At 44.1% G+C, this 20,002-nt stretch overlaps 1 protein-coding gene across 3 annotated transcripts in view; it reads left to right on the forward strand.

The window, feature by feature from the left end:
• Positions 1-6,227: 6,227 nt before the first annotated feature.
• Positions 6,228-20,002, forward strand: part of APBA2 (amyloid beta precursor protein binding family A member 2) — a 114,248-nt gene continuing 100,473 nt past the window's right edge. For 2 of the 3 annotated variants that reach the window (XM_060755776.2, XM_060755778.2), the window contains exon 1: positions 6,228-6,545. The gene's annotated coding sequence lies outside the window, so the exon portion shown is untranslated. Of the gene's footprint in view, positions 6,600-20,002 lie in introns of all 3 variants that reach the window. The other variant, XM_060755777.2, reaches the window with a different exon arrangement.

A 20,002-nucleotide genomic window follows, 5' to 3' on the forward strand; every position in this document is an offset into this window, starting at 1 on the left:
CAGCCTCCTGATTTTCTGGGGAGGTCAAGTCTGTCAAGAGCACTATGCAGGTGTCATGAAGAGTGGATTGCCATCAGTTTTAATTGCTCTGTTATTATTATTATTATTATTATTATTATTATTATTATTATTATTCCAAAGTAGTCTGTGCTCATTCAGAAGAAGACCAACAATGTCTGTTATAGAACTCCAATACGCTAACGATAATGCAGTCTGTGCACATTCAGAAGAAGACCTACAAGCCACTCTAAACCCTTTTGTAGAAGTATACGAGAAGCTTCGTCTCTCATTGAACACTGGGAAAACCAAAGTGCTCTTCCAGCAGGCACCAGCCAATCCCTCTGCAATGTCAGATCTACAACTTAATGGTGTAGCATTAGAAAATGTCGACCACTTCCATTCCCTTGGCAGCCACCTCTCCACAAAAGTCAACCTTGATACCAAAATGGAACTCTGCCTGAGCTCTGCGAGTGCAGCATTTTTCTAAATGAAGCAGAGAGTGCTTGAGGATGGGGACATACATAGGGAGACCAAGGTGCTTGTATATAAAGCTATTGTCCTCCCAACCCAGTTATACGCATGCGAAACGTGGACCGTTTACAGACATCACACTCAACTCCTGGAATGATTCCATCAGCGTTGCCTTCGAAAAAAACTGCAAATCCCTTGGGAAGACAGGTGGAAAAATGTCAGCGTGCTGGAAGAAGCCAAGACCACCAGCATTGAAGCAATGCTCCTACGCCATCCACTCCGCTGGACTGAAGGCCACTTTATCCGAATGCCCAAAGATCACTGTCTCCCAAAGCATACTCCCAACTCAAGAATGGGATACGTAACATTGGTGAACAGGAAAAGAAATTTAAAATGGGCTTAAAGCCAACCTTAGAAAACTGTGGCAAAGACATCAAGAGAGAACTGGGAAGCCCTGGCCCTTGAGCGCTCTAACTGGAGGTGAGCTGTGACCAGCAGTGTTGTGGAATTCGAAGAGGCACAAATGGTGGGCAAAAGGGAGACGCGCCAAGAGGAAGGTGCGTCAAGCCAACTCTGACCGGGACCACCTTCGACCTGGAAACCGATGCCCTCACTGTGGGAGAACATGTGGGTCAAGAATAGGGTGGGCTCCACAGCCACCTACAGACCCACCGCCAAGACACTACACTTGGAGGACCATCATCCTTGGGCTACAAGGGATTGCCTAACTAACAAACAGTATTGTTGTTGTTATCATTATTATTATTATTATTATTAATAATAATAATATTTATTTATTTTACCAGTCATATGACCATTTCAAAACTTACTTACTTACTTACTTTACTTAGGCAATCCCTCATTGGCCAAGTAGGATAGTCTTCCAGGATCAGTATTCTGGTGAGTCTGTAGGTGACTGTGGAGCCCTATTGATCTGCATCTTCTCCTGCAATGAGGGCATTGCTTTCCAGGTGGAAGGAGGTCTCGGTTGGAGTTGGCTTGATGCACCTTCCTCTTGGCACATTTCTCTGTTTCGCCCTCCATTCGTGCCTCTTCAAATTCGACAGCACTGCTGGTCACAGCTGATCTCCAATTAGAGCGCTCAAGGGCCAGGGCTTCCCAGTTCTCAGTGTCTATGCCAGAGTTTTTAAAGTTGGCTTTGAGCCCATCTTTCAATCTCTTTTCCTGCCCACCAACATTCCGTTTTCCATTCTTGAGTTCGAAGTAGAGCAACTGCTTTGGGAGACGGTGGTCAGGCATCCGGACAATGTGGCTGGTCCAGCGGAGTTGATGGCAGAGGACCATCGCTTCAATGCTGGTGGTCTTTGCTTCTTCCAGCACGCTGACATTTGTCCGCTTATCTTCCCAAGAGATTTGCAGGATTTTCTGGAGGCAACGCTGATGGAATCATTCCAGGAGTTGCATGTGACGTTCCAGACAGTCCACGTTTTGCAGGCATAGAGCAGGGTTGGGAGCACAATAGCTTTATAAGCAAGCACCTTGGTATCCCTACGGATATCCCGGTCCTCAAACACTCTCTGCTTCATTCGGAAAAATGCTGCACTCACAGAGCTCAGGCGGTGTTGTATTTCGGTGTTGATGTTGACTTTGGTGGAGAGGTGGCTGCCAAGGGAGCTGGAAGAGCACTTTGGTTTTCTCGATGTTCAATGACAAGCTGAGCTTCTTGTATGCTTCTGCAAAGGTGTTTAGAGTGGCTTGTAGACAGAACACAAGTAAATAAAAACAAGGCAAAAAAGTGAGGACACCAGCTGACCTTCTATTTACAGTCAGAGTCTTATTTTCCTGATTCTTCTTTCAGGAAATTTGCTCTTTTAATTTATTATCTGCTTCTCACCTTGCCAGATGCCAGATCCTCCAAGGTTATTGAAAACATGAAATATCAGACTGACATACAGTTTTTAAATTTGCAAAATATTCCACTAATTATTGAAAACAAGAATTTGAAATAGATTTATTTATTTATAATTAATACGCATCCACAGAACCAAATGCTTGGGGTTTGTTGCCCAAACGCCCCATGGAAGTTGTGTATGGCGGCTCTCCGAACCCACTTCGTCTGCCTTTTAATGGACTATCAGGTTCATGGTGAAATATCCCAGCGCATCTCTTTGGCTTTTGTGTAAGAGGAGCGTCAGACACCTCCTTAACAGCCCCCTTAATTAATTGAGAGCGCATTAAAATCACACATTTCATATGGCGGAGAGTGCGGGCGATAAAGTAAACTTTGATTCCTGCTATAAATTTACCTTCAGCTAAAACTGAATAATTCATGGCCCGTGACGTAGAATATGTACAAGGGATGCAGCAAGCCCAAACTGGAGGGGACTTGGAAATGAATGGATAAGTAGGCTACTTTGGCTTTTTAGACATTCAGATTTGGGGTACTGCGTGTAGATAGGTAGGTAAATAGATAGGCAAGGAGGAGCTGAGGAGCCTTATGACCAAGGTGAAAGAAGAAAGCGCAAAAGCTGGGTTGCAGTTCAACATCTAAAACAGTGGTCCTCAACCTTCTTCATGCCACGACCCCTTGATACAGTTCCTCATGGTGTGGTGACCCCCCAACCATAATATTATTTTTGTTGCTACTTTGTAATTGTTGTTTTGCTACAGTTATGAATTGTAATGTAAATATCTGATATGCAGGATGTATTTTCATTCACTGGACCAAATTTGGCACAAATACCAGATACACTCAAACTTGAATGACAATGGGTTTGGGGGGAAATAGACCTTGACATTTGGGAATTGTAGTTGCTGGGATTTATAATAAAGGTAAAGATTTTCCCCTGACATTAAGTCCAGTCATGTCCGACTCTGGGGATTGGTGCTCATCTCCATTTCTAAGCCAAAGAGACGACGTTGTCCATAGACACCTCCAAGGTCATGTGGCCAGCATGACTGCAAGGAGCGCTGTTACCTTCCAGCTGGAGTGGTACCTATTGATCTACTCACATTTGCATGTTTTTGAACTGCTAGGTTGGCAGAAGCTGGGGCTGACAGTGGAAGCTCACGCCGTTCCCCAGATTCGAACCTGCAACCTTTCAGACAACAAGTTTTAGCAGCTCTACAGTTTAACCCACTGCGCCACTGGGGACTCCGGGATTTATAGTTCACCTACAATCAAAAAGTAATCAAAGAGCAAAACTCAAACAATGATGGATCTGGATCAAATGATAGAATTGGGCCGAATTTCCTACACAGAATCCCCATGACCAACAGAAAATACTGTGTTTTCTGATGGTCTTTGTCGACCCCTCTGCCACCCCCTCACGACCCCCACAAGGGTCACGACCCCCAGTTTGAGAAGCACTGATCTAAAAAACTGAGATTCTGGCAACCAGACTGATTGACAATTGGGAAATAGAGAGAGAAAACGTGGAGGCAGTGGCAGACTTTGTATTTCTAGGTACAAAGATGACTGCAGACACAGACTGCAGCCAGGAAATCAGGAGACGCTTACTTCTTGGGAGGGGAGCAATGTCCAATCTCGATCAAATTGTGAAGAGTAGAGATATCACACTGGCAACAAAGATCCGCATAGTCAAAGCCATGGTATTTCCTGTAGTCACCTACGGAGGTGAGAGCTGGACCTTAGGGAAGGCTGAGCAAAGGAAGAGAGATGCTTTTGAGCTGTGGTGCTGGAGGAAAGTGCTGAGAGTGCCTTGGACTGCGAGAAGATCCAACCAGTCCATCCTCCAGTAAAGAAAGCCCGGCTGCTCACTGGAGGGAAGGATACTAGAGGCCAAGATGAAGTCCTTTGGCCAGATCATGAGAAGAAAGGAAAGCTTAGAGAAAGGAATGATGCTGGGGAAAGTGGAAGGAAAAAGGAAGAGGTGCCGACCAAGAGCAAGGTGGATGGATGGCATCCTTGAAGTGACTGGCTTGAGCTGCAGGTGGCCATGGCATACAGGGAGCTCTGGCCTGGGCTGGTCCAAGAGTCACCAAGAGTTGGAATCCAATGAACGAATAAACAACAACAACAACAACAACATGATTCCTATTTGCCACCATGTAGCCCCCAGTGGTGGAGTGGGTTAAACCACTGAGCTGCTGAACTTGCTAACCAAAAGGTCTCAGGTTCAAATCCAGGGAGCGGTGTGAGCTCCCGCTGTTAACCCCAGCTTCTGCCAACCTAGCAGTTCGAAAGCATGCAAATGTGAGTAGAGCTCTAGTCGGAAGGTAACGGTGCTCCATGCAGTCATGCTGGCCAGACAATGATGCTGGGGGGAAAGGAAGGAAAAAGGAAGAGGGGGCGGCCAAGGGCAAAATAGATGGATTACATCCTTGAAGTGACTGGCTTGACTCTGAAGGAGCTGGGGGTGGCTCAGAACTAGCATCTTATATAGGCCACGGTAATCAGTTGGAAGCCAATGCAAATGCTGCAGCACTGGTGTTATATGGCATTTCATGGGTGTTCTTGTGAGTAGCCTGGCTGTCGCGTTCTGAACAATACAGAGCTTTCAGGTCGTAGACATCGGAAGGCCAACATACAGGGCGTTGCAATAGTCCAGCCTAGATGTGACCGTGGCATGGATGACTGTTGCCAGAGCCTCATCAGATAGGTAGGGTGTCAATTGCCTCGCTTGTTGTAGATGGAAAAAGGCCTGTTTGCTCGCAGCAGCGACCTGAGCTTTTATTGTCAGCTGCGAATCCAAAGTTAAACTACAAGAAAGGAGATTCCATCTGAACATGAGGAAGAACTTCCTGACTATGAGAGCGGTTCAGCAGTGGAACTCTCTGCCCCGGAGTGTGGTGGAGGCTCCTTCTTTGGAGGCCTTTAAACAGAGGCTGGATGGCCATCTGTCGGGGGTGCTTTGAATGCAATTTTCCTGCTTCTTGGCAGGGGGTTGGAATGGATGGCCCATGAGGTCTCTTCCAACTCTATGATTCTATGTAAAAAGAATGTTGTAATTGGGGATCCAGGGGAGGATGCCTCTTTCAATATAAGAAGTCAGATTTGTCAACAGAGACATCTGGCCGAGGGGAGGCGTTGCTCTCAAAGATTAATTGAGAAGAGGGTGCCTACTGCATCTTCTCAAGGGAAAAGGCATGAGTTTTTGATTATATATGAGGGCAACTGAGATTGTGTCTTCAGTTCCTTGTGCCTTGGATGTGCTGGCAGCAGCGACCTGAGCTTCCATCGTCAGCTGTGAATCCAAAACGACACCCAAGCTCTTAATGGTAGGTGAAGGAGATAGGGCAGCACCATTGAAGGTAGGTAGCAGATGGGTCAGACCAATCGAGCAGCCATGCTGGAGAATCTCAGTCTTCGCTGGGTTCACCTTCAGTCTACTAGTACGTAGCCAGTTCGAAAGAGCCTCCAGACATAAGGTGAAATTGTCCAGTATTGATGTTGCTCCAGGCTCCAAATGCAGAAGCAGTTGGGTGTCGTCCGCATATTGATAGCAGTCTAGGCCGAAACTTCGAGCCAAACTAGCAAGGGGTCTAACGTAGATGTTGAAGAGAAGAGGGGAGAGAAGTCCAGGAGGTCGCCAAGAGTTGGAAGTGACTGAACAAATAAACAACAATAAAAGCCTCTTAGGATTTGTGGGAGCTGAAGTCCAAAATGCCTGGAGGGCCCAAGTTGGCTCATAGCCTTCTCTTAGGCAAGGGATGCTCAGAGATACTTTAGCCAAGTCCCTTCCTCCAAACACTTCCTTTCTGTTGGTCTCCCACTCCAAAAAAAAAGCTTCCCAGCCTTCTGTGCAAGGATGCCAGCTTGGAGCCCTGCTGTCCTTGCGCCATCCATGTTCCGGGGCTTTGGGAACGCAGCTGGTTCTCTCTCTCTGTGTGTGTCTCATTCTCTGTGCATTTCTCTCCTTTGCCCAACTCAGCTTCCCGGGTTAATTAGCAGTCTCGGCGTGTCGAAGCGGCGGCTTCATCCGGAGCCACACACAAAAGGGAGCCAAGGGCTGGTCGCCTCCAAGGAAAGAGGAGGAGGAGGAGAAAGAGACAGGCAGGTTGCTTCTCCATTGGCACAGAGGAGAAGAGAAGGAGGAGGAGGAGGAGGAGAGGAAGGCTGTGCATCTCCAAAGCATCCCTGCACTGCCCAGGTAAGAGGCCAAATAGATGGGGAAGAGGCAAGGAGACACAAAGCCTTGAAGCAGGTGGGTAACACTTTCCTTTTTGGCCTTGGAAACAAGGACAACAAGGTGCTCTCCCTGGATAGGGATGTCTCTTTGCATCCTGTAAGGATCCAGGGCTTTGCAACACCTCTGGAGAGAGAGATGGAGAGCTGTCCAATGTACCCATCTCCCAGCATCCCTTTCCTACAAGGAATGCAATGCTTCCTTGCTTTGTTTAATGTTTATCCCTCTGCTCCCACCAAAATCTCCCAATGCAATGCAGTTCCTTTCCCAGTTTTCCCATTCTAATGCCTGTGATCCATCGGTTTCCCACAGCAACATGAAAATAATCATTTCCCCCCACATTTTGGGCTATTTAGTTCTGTTTTATGTAGGGTTTTGGGGGAGTTTCGTTGATTGTGCCCCACATTTGCAAATCCTGCTTGTGGAGAATGGTTGGAGGGAGCAAAAAAGAAAGAGGAGATGAAATAGGTATTTTGGATTGAGATTGGAACCCGGTGATTATGATTTATTTATCCCTTCCCATCCCTATTGAACCTCCTCTTCTCCAGAGGATTGATGGCATCGGCGAGGAGACTCCATGCAATTCAATCTAAGTCTTGCATTTCAGGGTCGTGTATATATATATATATATATATATATATATATATATATATCTCCATAGGTATGATGTATACAATTTCTGTTACAGTGTAATCCATCACAGAAGGCATCCTAGGTATTCTAAACATACCGAGACCCATATAGTGTGGTAAAGCGACACTATATGAGTCTACACTATATGCATTTCAGGGTCTTATATATCTATTGGTATAATGTATATAATTTCTGTTACAGAAGGCATCCTAGGTATTCTAAAGCTCTATACTGAGACCCATATAGTGGGGTAAAACAGCACTATATGGGTCTACACTATATGCATTTCAGGGTCTTATATACCCATAGGTATAATCTATACAATTTCTGTTACAGTGCAATCTATCACAGAAGGCATCCAAGGTATTCTAAAGCTCTATACTGAGACCCATACAGTGTGGTAAAGCAGCTCTATATGGGTCTACGCTATATGCATTTCAGGGTCTTATATATACATAGGTATAATGTATATAATTTCTGTTACAGAAGGCATCCTAGGTATTCCAAATTTCTATACTGAGACCCATATAGTGTGGTAAAGCAGCACTATATGGGTCTACAGAATATGCATTTCAGGGTCTTATATATCCATAGGTATAATGTGTAGAATTTCTGTTATGGTCAATCAATCACAGAAAGCATCCTAGGTATTCCAAATCTGTATAGTGAGACCCATATAGTGTAGTAATATTGCACTATATTAGTCTACACTATATGCATTTCAGGGTCTTATATATCCATAGGGATAATGTTTATATCTTCTGTTACAGTGCAATCCATCATAGAAGGCATCCTAGGTATTGTATCTGTATACTGAGACCCATATAGAGTAGTAAAATGGCACTATATGGGTATACACTGACCATATAGTGCAGTTAACACTGTTTGGATCTGCATTATATGGTCAGTGTAGAGCAGTGTTTTTCAACCTGGGGGTCATGACCCCTGGGAGTATCACGAGGGGGCGTCAGAGGGGTCACCAAAGACCATCAGAAAACACAGTATTTTCTGATGGTCATGGGGGTTCTGTGTGGGAAGTTCGGCCTAATTCTTTCATTGGCGGGGTTCTGAATGTTCTTTGATTGTAGGTGAACTATACATCCCAGCAACTACAACTCCCAAATGTCAAGGTCTATTTTCCACAAACTCCACCAGTGATCACATTTGGGCGTATCGAGGATTTGTGCCAAATTTGGTCCAAATCCATCATTGTTTGAGTCCACAGTGCTCTCTGGATGTAGGTGAACTATAACTCCAAAACTCAAGGTCAATGCCCACCAAACCCTTCCAGTATTTTCTGTTGGGAGTTCTGTGTGACAAGTTTGATTCAATTCCATCATTGGTGGCGTTCGGAATGTTCTTTGATTGTAGGTGGATTATACATCCCAGCAACTACAACTCCCAAATGACAAAATCAATCCCCCCCAACCCCACCAGTATTCAAATTTGGGTGTTTTGGATATTTATGCCAAATTTGGTCCAGTGAATGAAAATACATCCTGCAGATTAGCTATTTACATTATGATTCGTAACACTTACGAAGTAGCAATGAAAATAATGTTATAGTTGGGGGTCACCACAACATGAGGAACTGTATTAAGGGGTCGCTGCATTAGGAAGATTGAGAACCACTAGTGTTGACCCATATGATGCTGTTTGAGGTCTCAGTATAGGTCTACACTGATCCAGGCTTAGATGCCATCCATGCTTTTGCACAGATCCATAGGTATAATGTTTATTTATTTATTTATTTATTTTAGATTTATTTATTTAATAAATAAATATAATGTATATGATGGCTATTGAACGGATATCCAACTCGGTGGTTCCGCAATCTCTTTGATGCAATGCTTTAGTTTGCACAAATGTATATAATGGTTGTGGCAATGGAATAAGACATTAGGAAAGTTGAGAACCACTGGCGGAGACCCATATGATGCCATTGTAGGGTCTCCGCTGACCCAGCCTTAGATGCCATCCATGCCTTTGCAGGGTCTTAGTTTGCACAGATCCATAGGTAGAATGTATATGATGGCTATTGCAAGGAAATCCAACTTGGTGGTTCTGCAATCTCTTCGATGCAATGCCTTAGTTTGCACAAATGTATAGAATGGTTGTGGCAATGGAATTAGACATATCAAATCACCCTTATGTTGAGATATTTGGGTCTTTCTGGGATTCAGACCAACGCTGTCAGGAAATGAGACCTTTTTTGAGTCATTCTCGATATTTCCACGGATTCAGTGCATCTGTTTTGGGATGCAGACCAAACTTGTCGGAAGTGTTTGTTCCTGCATCATTTGCCTATTGCTTTGGACCAAGTTCTGGATAAGATTGCAAAAGGATGGAGCTGAAAGGATTCTTAAATTATCCGATGTGTTGTGTTTACATGGTTTCAATACCCAGCTCCGAATAAGATGGAGAAGGAGTTCTTCCTCCCCTCCGTCTCTCCCCTTTTTTTCTTTCTCTCTCTTCTCTTTTTTGGCTCAGCCTCTCTGTTGCTATGGTTCGGGGTCTGCAAAGCTGCAAAGCGGGTGGGTGGGATTGTCTTGGGAAGATTTCACATGCTTTGCATGCAGAGAGAGAGAAAAGGAGACCAAACAGCCTGGAGACCTTCCCTTCCTGGCACCATTGTGCCACTTCTTTCCCTGCCTCCTACTGAGGAAACCGCAGAAGCTGCGAAAAGGGAGATTTCACTGCCTTCCCATAGGGAAGGGTCTCCTTAACCCACCAAGGTGGGATCCCTAGGCATTTCCTCGGTCCTCCAACATGACTCAATGGTATCCTTCGGGCTGTACGAATAGGTTTGGGTCCAGGAAAGAGGTGAGGACTCAACCTTGCAGTCAAAGCCGCAGTCTGCCTGGCTTTGTTCCAGGGTGACCTCCCTCGGCTGCCATTCCTGCAGTGCACCTTCCGCTGTGATTGCAAGGCATGGAGGATGCTTCGGATTATAGATATATTGTGTGTGTGTGTGTGAGTGTGTGCGCGCGCATGTGTGTGTGTGTGTGTGTGTGAGAGAGAGAGAGAGAGAGAGAGAGCTCTTTGGGGACTAGAAACTTGAAAGCCTTGAATGCTTTATGAATTAAAGGATATATATATATATATATGAAGTGCCGTTACCGTTAAAGGCTATATATATATAAAAAGGTAAAGGTAGTTCCCTGACATTAAGTCCAATCATGTCTGACTCTGGGGTGTGGTGCTCATCTCCATTTCTAAGCCGAAGAGCCAGCGTTGTCCGTAGACACCTCCAAGGTCATGTGGCCGGCATGACTGCATGGAGCGCCGTTACCTTCCCGCCAGAGCGGTACCTATTGATCTACTCACATTTGCATGTTTTCGAACTGCTAGGTTGGCAGAAGCTAGGGCTGACAGCGGAAGCTCACGCCGCTCCTCGGAATCGAACCTGCAACCTTTCGATCAACAAGCCCAGCAGCTCAGTGCTTTAACCCACTGCGCCACTGGGGGCTCCATATATATATATATATATATATATAGCCTTTAACGGTAATGGCACTTCATGCAGTCATGCTGGCCACATGACCTTGGAGATGTCTATGGACAATGCCAGCTCTTCAGCTTAGAAATGGAGATGAGCACCACACCCCAGAGTCGGATACGACTGGACTTAATGTCAGGGGAAAACCTTTACCTTTACTATATATAAAAATGCTCTGTGCATAATGAGTACCTTAAAAACAAGAGAACCAATGAACGAAATCACACCAAATTTTGCAATAAAACGTCTCACTACAAAAGGAGTGACCATCACTCACAAAATTATGATTTTGTCATTTGGGAGTTGTAATTACTGTGATTGATAGTTCAACTATAATCAAAGAGCATTCTGAACTCCAACAGTGGAATTGAACCAAACTTAGTACACAGGACTCCCCTGACCAACAGAAAACGCTTAGAAGGGTTTGGTGGGCATTGACCTTGAGTTTAAGAGTTGTAGTTCACCAACATCCAGAGAGCACTGTGGACTCAAACAATGATGGATCTGGCCCAAACTTGGCACAAATATTCCATATGCCCAAAATATGAACACAGATGGAGTTTGGGGGAAATAGACCTTGACATTTGGGTGTTGTAGTTACTGGGATTTATAGTTCACCTACAATCAAAGTGCATTCTCAACCCCACCAATGAAAAAAATTGGAGCAATCTTCCCAACAAGTGACCATCACTCATAAAAGCACTGAAAAACACAGCAGAAGAGACTTAAGCCAAAAAGCCAAAGAATACATTACAATGAATGCGCAAAGCCACATACATATATTCACAAACACACACAGAGGCGGCCCTAGGTAATTTTTAATGGTAAGCAAACAGTATTTTGGCGCCCCTCCCCCAACCAATTATTGATATATATTTTCTGTTTGTCGTGGGAGTTCTGTGTGCCATATTTGGTTCAATTCCATCATTGGTGGAGTTCAGAATGCTCTTTGATTGTAGGTGAACTATACATCCCAGTAACTACAACTCACATATGTCAAGGTCTATTTTCCCCCAAGAGCGCCTCAAGAGTGCCCCTGAACACAATCAACTAAACTGCAAATGCTTATTTTGCGTAATAGGTTGCTGAGGTTTCCCCCGGACTGCTAGGGCTGTTGTGAGCCGAGGGGGCCTCCTCAAGTGGTGGTCGAGGGGCATTTACAGAGGCGCTTTTGCGCCCCTGGCAAAAAAAAAGTGTACTGCGACCGCTTACTTTGCTTAATGGATGAGCCGCCCCTGAACACACATATACACAAATATATACACACACAAAACACATATACACAGACTGGGCCACAGCAACGCATGGCAGGGGATGGCTAGAATCTATATAAATAAAAATGTAATGTTTGTTTGTGGGATTAACGTAACTCAAAAACCACTGGACGAATTGCTGCCAAATTTGGACACAAGACACCTACTAACCCAGTGGTTCTCAACCTGGGGGTCGGGACCCCTGGGGGGGGGTTGCAAGGGGGGTGTCAGAGGGGTCACCAAAGAGCATCAGAAAACACAGTATTTTCTGTTGGTCATGGGGGTTCTGTGTGGGAAGTTTGGCCAAATTCTATCATTGATGGGATTCAGAATGCTCTTTGATTGTAGGTGAACTATAAATCCCAGTAACTTCAACTCCCAAATGTCAAGGTCTATTTTCCCAAAACTCCACCAGTGTTTGCTTTTGGGTATATTGAGTATCTATGCCAAATTTGGCCTAGATCCATCATTGTTTGAGTCCACAGTGCTCTCTGGATGTAGGTGAACTACAACTCCAAAACTCAAGGTTAATGTCCACCAAACCCTTCCTCTGGATGGGTTTTCTGTTGGTCATGGGAGTCCTGTGTGCCAAGTTTGGTTCAATTCCATCATTGGTGGAGTTCGGAATACTCTTTAATTGCAGGTGAACTATAAATCCCAGCAAGTACAACTCCCAAATGACAAAATCAACCCCCCCCCTCCGAAACCCCACCAGTATCCAAATTTGTCTATTGGATATTTGTGCTCAGTTTGGTCCAGTGAATGAAAATACCATCTCAGATATTTACATGACAATTCATAACAGGAGCAGAACGACATTTATGAAGTAGCAACAAAAATAATGTTATGGTTGGGGGCAGAGGCGGCCCTAGGTAATTTTCAAGGGTAAGCAAACAGTATTTTGCCCCCCCCCCCCCAACCAACCACTGATATATATTTTCTGTTTGTCGTGGGAGTTCTGTGTGCCATATTTGGTTCAATTCCATCATTGGTTGAGTTCATAATGCTCTTTGATTGTAGGTGAACTATACATCCCAGTAACTACAACTCACATATGTCAAGGTCTATTTCCCCCCAAGAGGGCCTCAAGAGCGCCCCTGGGCAAAATCAACTATACTGCAAATGTTTACTTTGCATAATGGTTGAGCCACCCCTGGTTGGGGGTCACCACAACAGGAGGAACTCGATTAAAGGGTCACGGCATTAGGAAGGTTGAGAAGCACTGTACTAACCCAAGGAGTGACCATCACTAAAATAAAATTGGTTTTGTCATTTGGGATTTGTAGTTACTGGGATTTAGAGTTCACCTACAATCAAAGAGCATTCTGAACTCCACCAATGATGGAATTGAATCAAATGTGGCACACAGGACAATTCATCCAGATGGCACAGAAACACCAAGCCACGTCATCCCATATGCCAGCCATACAACCATCCCAATATCCCCCCAATGGATGGGAATTGACCTTTCTTTGATGCCAACGCCAACATTTTGCAAATATCATTCTGGGAAACAGGTAAAAGGAGACTTGGCCACGCTGTTTACTCCAAGACAAACGAAGCGGAGGATTTCTAATTGAGTCCCTTCTCCCTCCAGACCTCATTAATGGAGAGGAGGAAATTGCCGGATCAAAGGCTTCACGTCGGCTGCAACATTGGAGGCAGGGCGTTCGAAAAGGAAAACGCAGAACGAACAGGGAGATTGAAGGGGCTCAACATTAGAGAATATAAATGGGAGAGATGGACGCAAAATCTGAATTTCAACCCATCCACTCCCACTTTGTCAGCAATTGTGGATATATGTAGTTTCACCTACAAGCAAAGAGCATTCTGAACTCCACCAATGATGGAATTGAACCAGACTTGGGACACAGAACTCCCATGACCAACAGAAAATACTGGAAGGGTTTGGTGGGCACTGACCTTGAGTTTTGGAATTGTAGTTCTCCTACAGCCAGAGAGCACTGTGGACTTGAACAATGATGGATCTGGACCAAATTTGGCATGAATACTCAATATATTGTCGAAGGCTTTCATGGCCGGAATCACTGGGTTGTTGTAGGTTTTTTCGGGCTATATGGCCATGTTCTAGAGGCATTTCTCCTGACGTTTCGCCTGCATCTATGGCAAGCATCCTCAGAGGTAGTGAGGACCTCACTACCTCTGAGGATGCTTGCCATAGATGCAGGCGAAACGTCAGGAGAAATGCCTCTAGAACATGGCCATATAGCCCGAAAAAACCTACAACCCAAAACTCAATATGCCCAAATCTGAACACTGGTGGAGTTTGGGGGAAATAGATCTTGACATATGGGAGTTGTAGTTTCTGGGATTTATAGTTAACCTAAAATCAATGGGCATTCTGATCTCCATCAACAATGGAATTGAACCAATCTTGGCACACAGAACATTCCCATGACCAACAGAAAATACTGGAAGGGTTTGGTGGGCACTGACCTTGTGTTTTGGAGTTGCAACTGTGGACTCAAACAATGATGTATCTGGACCAAACTTGACATGAATACTCAATATGCCCAAATGTGAACATTGGTGGAGGGTTTTTTTGTTATTATATTTATTTATATGCCCCCTTTTCTCTCTTAAAAAGATTTCAGTGCTTTAATATTAATACTTTAAATCATAGAAATTATATTAGCACCAGTACTGTAGCGCAGCTGGCTGAGAGTCAGTTGCATTAAGATCACTACTGACCGAAAGGTCATGAGTTCGAAGCCAGCCCAGTTTGGAGTGAGCTTCCGACGAATTTGTGTAGCTTGCTGTTGACCATTGCAGCCCAAAAGACAGTTGCATCTATCAAGTAGGAAATTTAGGTACCGCTTATGCGGGGAGGCAAATTTAACTAATTTACGAGGCCATAAAAATCTCCAGCAAGCATGAAAAGAATGAGGAAGTACTTCATCAGTGCCACAAATGGTCAGTGAAGCAACAGCTCCCCTGGTGGTCAGAATACCCTGATGAAAAACTGGAATGTTAAATTGCCTCTGTGTAGGTCAATATATGTTTTATGTCTGTGAATGTTTGCCATGTATATGTACATTGTAATCCACCCTGAGTCCCCTGCAGGGTGAGAAGGGCAGAATATAAATACTGTAAATAAATATATACATAAATAATAATAATAATAATAATAATAATAATTATTATTATTATTATTACAGCCCCCCTTTCCCTCTTAATAGAGACTTAGTACCTTGATAATGGGTCCCTGGTAGCGCAGTGGGTTAAACTGCTGAGCTGCTGAACTTACTGACCAAAAGATTAGCAGTTTGAATCTGGTGAGTGGGGTGAGCTCCCACTGTTAGCCCCAGCTTCTGCTACTCTAGCAGTGTGAAAACATGCAAATGTGAGTAGATCAATAGATTCTGCTCTGGCGGGAAGGTAATGGTGCTCCGTGCAGTCATGTTGGCCACATGACCTTGGAGGTTTCTATGGACAATGCCAGGTGAGAAATGGAGATGAGCGCCACCCCCCCCCCCCCCAGAGTTGGACACAACTGGACAAGGGGAAACCTTTACCTTAACAAGTCAGACTCTAATCAAGCTGGACAATTGCAACATTCACACTTGCCTCCAACAAAGAAGAGTTTTTTCTCCCACCCTGGAAATTCCACAGATATATAAACTACACTTGTCTAGTTTCCAACAGAAGTCACAACCTCTGAGGATGCCTGCCACAGATGTGGGAGAAACGTCAGGAGAGAATGCTTCTGAAATATGGCCAGACAGCCCGGAAAATTCAAAATTTATTATATGCCCCCTCTTTTCCTTCTTAATAGAGATTTGATACTTTGATAAAAATACTTTAAATAATAATAACAATAATAATATGGAGCGCCATTACCTTCCCATAGAAGCGGTGCCTATTGATCTACTCATGTTTGTATGTTTTCGAACTGCTAGGTTGGCAGGAGCTGGGGCTAACAGCGAGAGCTCACGTCGCTGTTAATTAGTAATTAGTATTACGAATTAGTATGATCAATACTAATAATCATTAGTATTATTTTGATATTTTATTTGCCGGTTGCTTGAGTTTCTACTATATAAGGAGAAAAGGCCAAGGTCAGCCAACAGCACAAGGCCCAAATCTGGACCTAAACACGAATGAGATTTTGGTGTGTGTGTGTGTGTAGCTTCCTATCTGCAAACATCTCCCATCCAAAGAAGAACTGTGCCAAAGAATAGGTGGAAGCTGGTTGGGCATCATGGGCACCCTGTGGCTTTGCACCTGAGCCTTCTCCACTATCCATCTGTTCGCTTTCCGGAGACGGCACTGCCAAGCTGAGATAATCTTATATACTAGCTGTATCTGCCACTCGTTGCTGTGGCCAACCTTCCCTCCCTCTTTCTCTTCTTTCTTTCTCTCATTCCTTCCCTCCTTTTCTTCTTTCTTTCTTTCTTTCTTTCTTTCTTTCTTTTTCTCCTTCCCTACCTCCTCCTTTTCTTTCATTCTCTCCTTCCTTCCCTCTTTCTTTTCTTTTTTTCTTTCTTTTTTCTTTCTTCTCTCCTTCCATCTTTCTCTTCTTTCTTTCCCTCCCTCCCTCCTTCTTTCTTTTCTTTCTTTCTTTTTCTCCTTCCTTCCCTCCTTTCTATTCTTTCTTTCTTTCTTTTTCTCCTTCCTTCCCTCCCTCTTTCTCCTTTCTTTCTCTCCTTGTTCCCTCTTTCTTTTCTTTCTTTCTCTCCTTCCCTCCCTCCTTCTTTCTTTTCCTTCTTTCTTTCTTTCTGTTTCTCCTTCCTTCCCTCCTTTCTATTCTTTCTTTCTCTCCTTCCTTCCCTCCCTCTTTCTCTTCTTTCTTTCATTCTTTCTTTTTCTCCTTCCTTCCCTCCTTCTTTCTCTCCTTCCTTCACTTTTTCGTTTCTTTCGTTTCTTTCGTTTCTTTCTTTCTTTCTTCTCTCCTTCCATCTTTCTCTTCTTTCTTTCCCTCCCTCCTGCCTTCTTTCTTTTCTTTCTTTCTTTTTCTCCTTACCTCCTTTCTATTCTTTCTTTCTTTCTCTCCTTCCTTCCCTCCCTCTTTCTCCTTTCTTTCTCTCCTTGTTCCCTCTTTCTTTTCTTTCTTTCTCTCTTTCTTTCCCTTCCTCTTTCTCTTCTTTCTTTCTTTCTTTCTTTCTTTCTTTCTTCTCTCCTTACATCTTTCTCTTCTTTCTTTTTCTCCTTCCTTCCCTCTTTCTCTTCTTTCTTTCTTTCTTTCTTTCTTTCTTTCTTTCTTCTCTCCTTCTATCTTTCTCTCCTTTCTTTCTCTCCTTCCTTCCCTCTTTCCTTTCTTTCTCTCCTTCCTTCTTTCTCTTCTTTCTTTCTCTCCTTCCCTCCCTCTTTCTCTTCTTTCTTTCTTTCTTCTCTCCTTCCATCTTTCCCTTCTTTCTTTCTCTCCTTCCTTCCCTCCCTCTTTCTCCTTTCTTTCTCTCCTTGTTCCCTCTTTCTTTTCTTTCTTTCTCTCTTTCTTTCCCTTCCTCTTTCTCTTCTTTCTCTTCTTTCTTTCTTTCTTTCTTCTCTCCTTACATCTTTCTCTTCTTTCTTTTTCTCCTTCCTTCCCTCCTTTCTATTCTATCTTTCTTTTATTCCTTTCCTCCTTCTTTCTCTTCTTTCTTCCTTCTCTCCTTCCATCTTTCTCTTCTTCATTTCTCTCCTTCCTTCCCTCTTTCTTTTCTTTCTTTCCTTTCCTCCCTCCCTCCTTCTTTCTTTTCTTTCTTCCTTTTTCTCCTTCCTTCCCTCCTTCTTTCTATTCTTTTTCTCTCTCTCCTTCCCTCCCTCTTTCTCTTCTTTCTTTCTCTTCTTCCTTTCCTCTTTCTTTTCTTTCTCACCTTCCCTCCCTCCCTCCTTCTTTCTTTTCTTTCTTTCTTTCTTTCTTTCTTTCTCTCTCTCTCTCTCTCTCCTTCCTTCCCTCCTTCTTTTTATTCTTTCTTTCTCTCCTTCCTTCCCTCTTTCTCTTCTTTCTTTCTCTTCTTTCTTTCTTTTTCTCCTTCCCTCCCTCCCTCTTTCTCTTCTTTCTTTCTTTCTTTCTTTCTTTCTTCTCTCCTTCCATCTTTCTCTTCTTTCTTTCTCTCCTTCCTTCCCTCTTTCTTTTTTCTTTCTTTCCTTCCCTCTTTCTCTTCTTTCTTTCTCCCCTCCCCTCCCTCTTTCTCTTCTTTCTTTCTTTCTTTCTTTCTTTCTTCTCTCCTTCTATCTTTCTCTCCTTTCTTTCTCTCCTTCCTTCCCTCTTTCCTTTCTTTCTCTCCTTCCTTCTTTCTCTTCTTTCTTTCTCTCCTTCCCTCCCTCTTTCTCTTCTTTCTTTCTTTCTTCTCTCCTTCCATCTTTCCCTTCTTTCTTTCTCTCCTTCCTTCCCTCTTTCCTGTCTTCCCTTTTTTCTTTCTTTCTCTCCTTCCTTCTCTTCTTCTTCCCTCCCTTCCCCCTTTCTTTCCCTTCCTCTTTCTCTCCTTCCTTCTCTTCTTCTTCCCTTCCTTCCACCTCACTTTCTTTCCGTTTCTCTTTCTCCCCGTTCTTCCTTCTCTACCTATTCTTAGACTGCAACTCCCAGCAGTCCTCCTGATCCATCTACCTACCTACCTACCTACCTACCTATCTCTATCTAATCTATCTATCTGGAGGATTGCTGGGAGTTGCAGACCAGGAATAGGAAATGGGAAATATGCAGGGATTGGGATGCTCTCAAAGAAATCCAAGGAGAAGAAAGCTTGCAGTTTGGAAGCAGTGCATTTGGATCATCCTCCTCTCCTAATGGGCCTGGTTTAGGGAATGCTGGGAGCTGTAGTCCGGAAGAGAGTGCAGATATGCTATTGTGTGTTTTGTTTGCCAAGGGAGGCATTTTTGTGTATGCGCTGTAGCCTTTTTTTTTTTTTTTTTTGCTTTTTTGGCCTTTTGGTCTGTTGTGTTTTCCAATGTTTTTATGAGTGATGGTCACTTGTTGGTCTGATAGGTGTCTTGTGTCCAAATTTGGTGTCAATTCGTCCAGTGGTTTTTTTAGTTCTGTTAATCCCACAAATGAACATTACATTTTTATTTATATACTAGCCGTCCCCTGCCACACGTTGCTGTGGCCCACATGGGGGTTCTGCGTGGGAGGTTTGGCCCAATTCTATCATTGGTGGGGTTCAAAATGCTCTGTGATTGTAGGTGAACTATAAATCCCAGCAACTACAACTCCCAAGTGTCAGGATTCTATTTTTCCCCAAACTCCACCAGTGTTCACATTTGGGCATATTGAGTATTCGTGTAGAGTTTGGTCCAGATCCATCATTGTTTGAGTCCACAGTGATCTCTGGATGTAGGCGAACTACAACTCTAAAACCAAAGGACACTGCCCACCAAACCCTTCCAGTATTTTCTGTTGGTCATGGGAGTGCTGTGTGCCACGTTTGGTTCAATTCCATTATTGGTGGAGTTTTTTCCCCCCTCCTTCCTCCGGGAGAGTTTGTAAGGGTTTTTAAAATGTTTTTTTGGGGTGTATGTGTGAAAGGGTGGATGTGGAGCCCAAGTGGGAGAATAGTTGGCTTTCTCATGGTTTGCATCCTCCCTTCACCCAATGGGGGTGGGTGGTGGTGGTGTGCAGCTGCTCCTGCAGTCAGGCTTGCCTTGCAATCCTCTGGCCTTGGGGGACGACGTGGGCCTCATGGAGCCACTGTGGTGGCTCCAGCTGCTGCCAGGGCTTGCCTTGCCAAGTCCCCACCCCTCCGTTGGGCCAGGCCTTCTCCTTCCTTCCCTCTTTCCTTTCCTCAATCCCTCCCCAAAAGAAAAAGGACTCTGTCTTCCTCCATGGAAAGGGTCTCCATGGCAAGGCTTCTCTTCCCTCACAATGGTTGGTGCTTCACTCTTCTCACACAATGGGGAGAGGGGCCTTCGCGCATGCTCTGTAAGGCATTTTTCTTTTGGGGGAGTTTTAAGTTATGTCCCCTTCATTTTTACGGGGTTTTTTTGTTTGAAAAACATAGATCGGATTAGAATGTGTCTTGCTGCCAAATTTGGTGTCAAATTTGTCCAGTGGTTTTTGAGTTCCGTTAATCCCACAAACGAACATTACATTTTTA

The sequence above is a fragment of the Anolis sagrei genome, chromosome 9 (genome assembly GCF_037176765.1).
Source record: "Anolis sagrei isolate rAnoSag1 chromosome 9, rAnoSag1.mat, whole genome shotgun sequence".
Lineage (NCBI taxonomy): Eukaryota > Metazoa > Chordata > Lepidosauria > Squamata > Dactyloidae > Anolis > Anolis sagrei.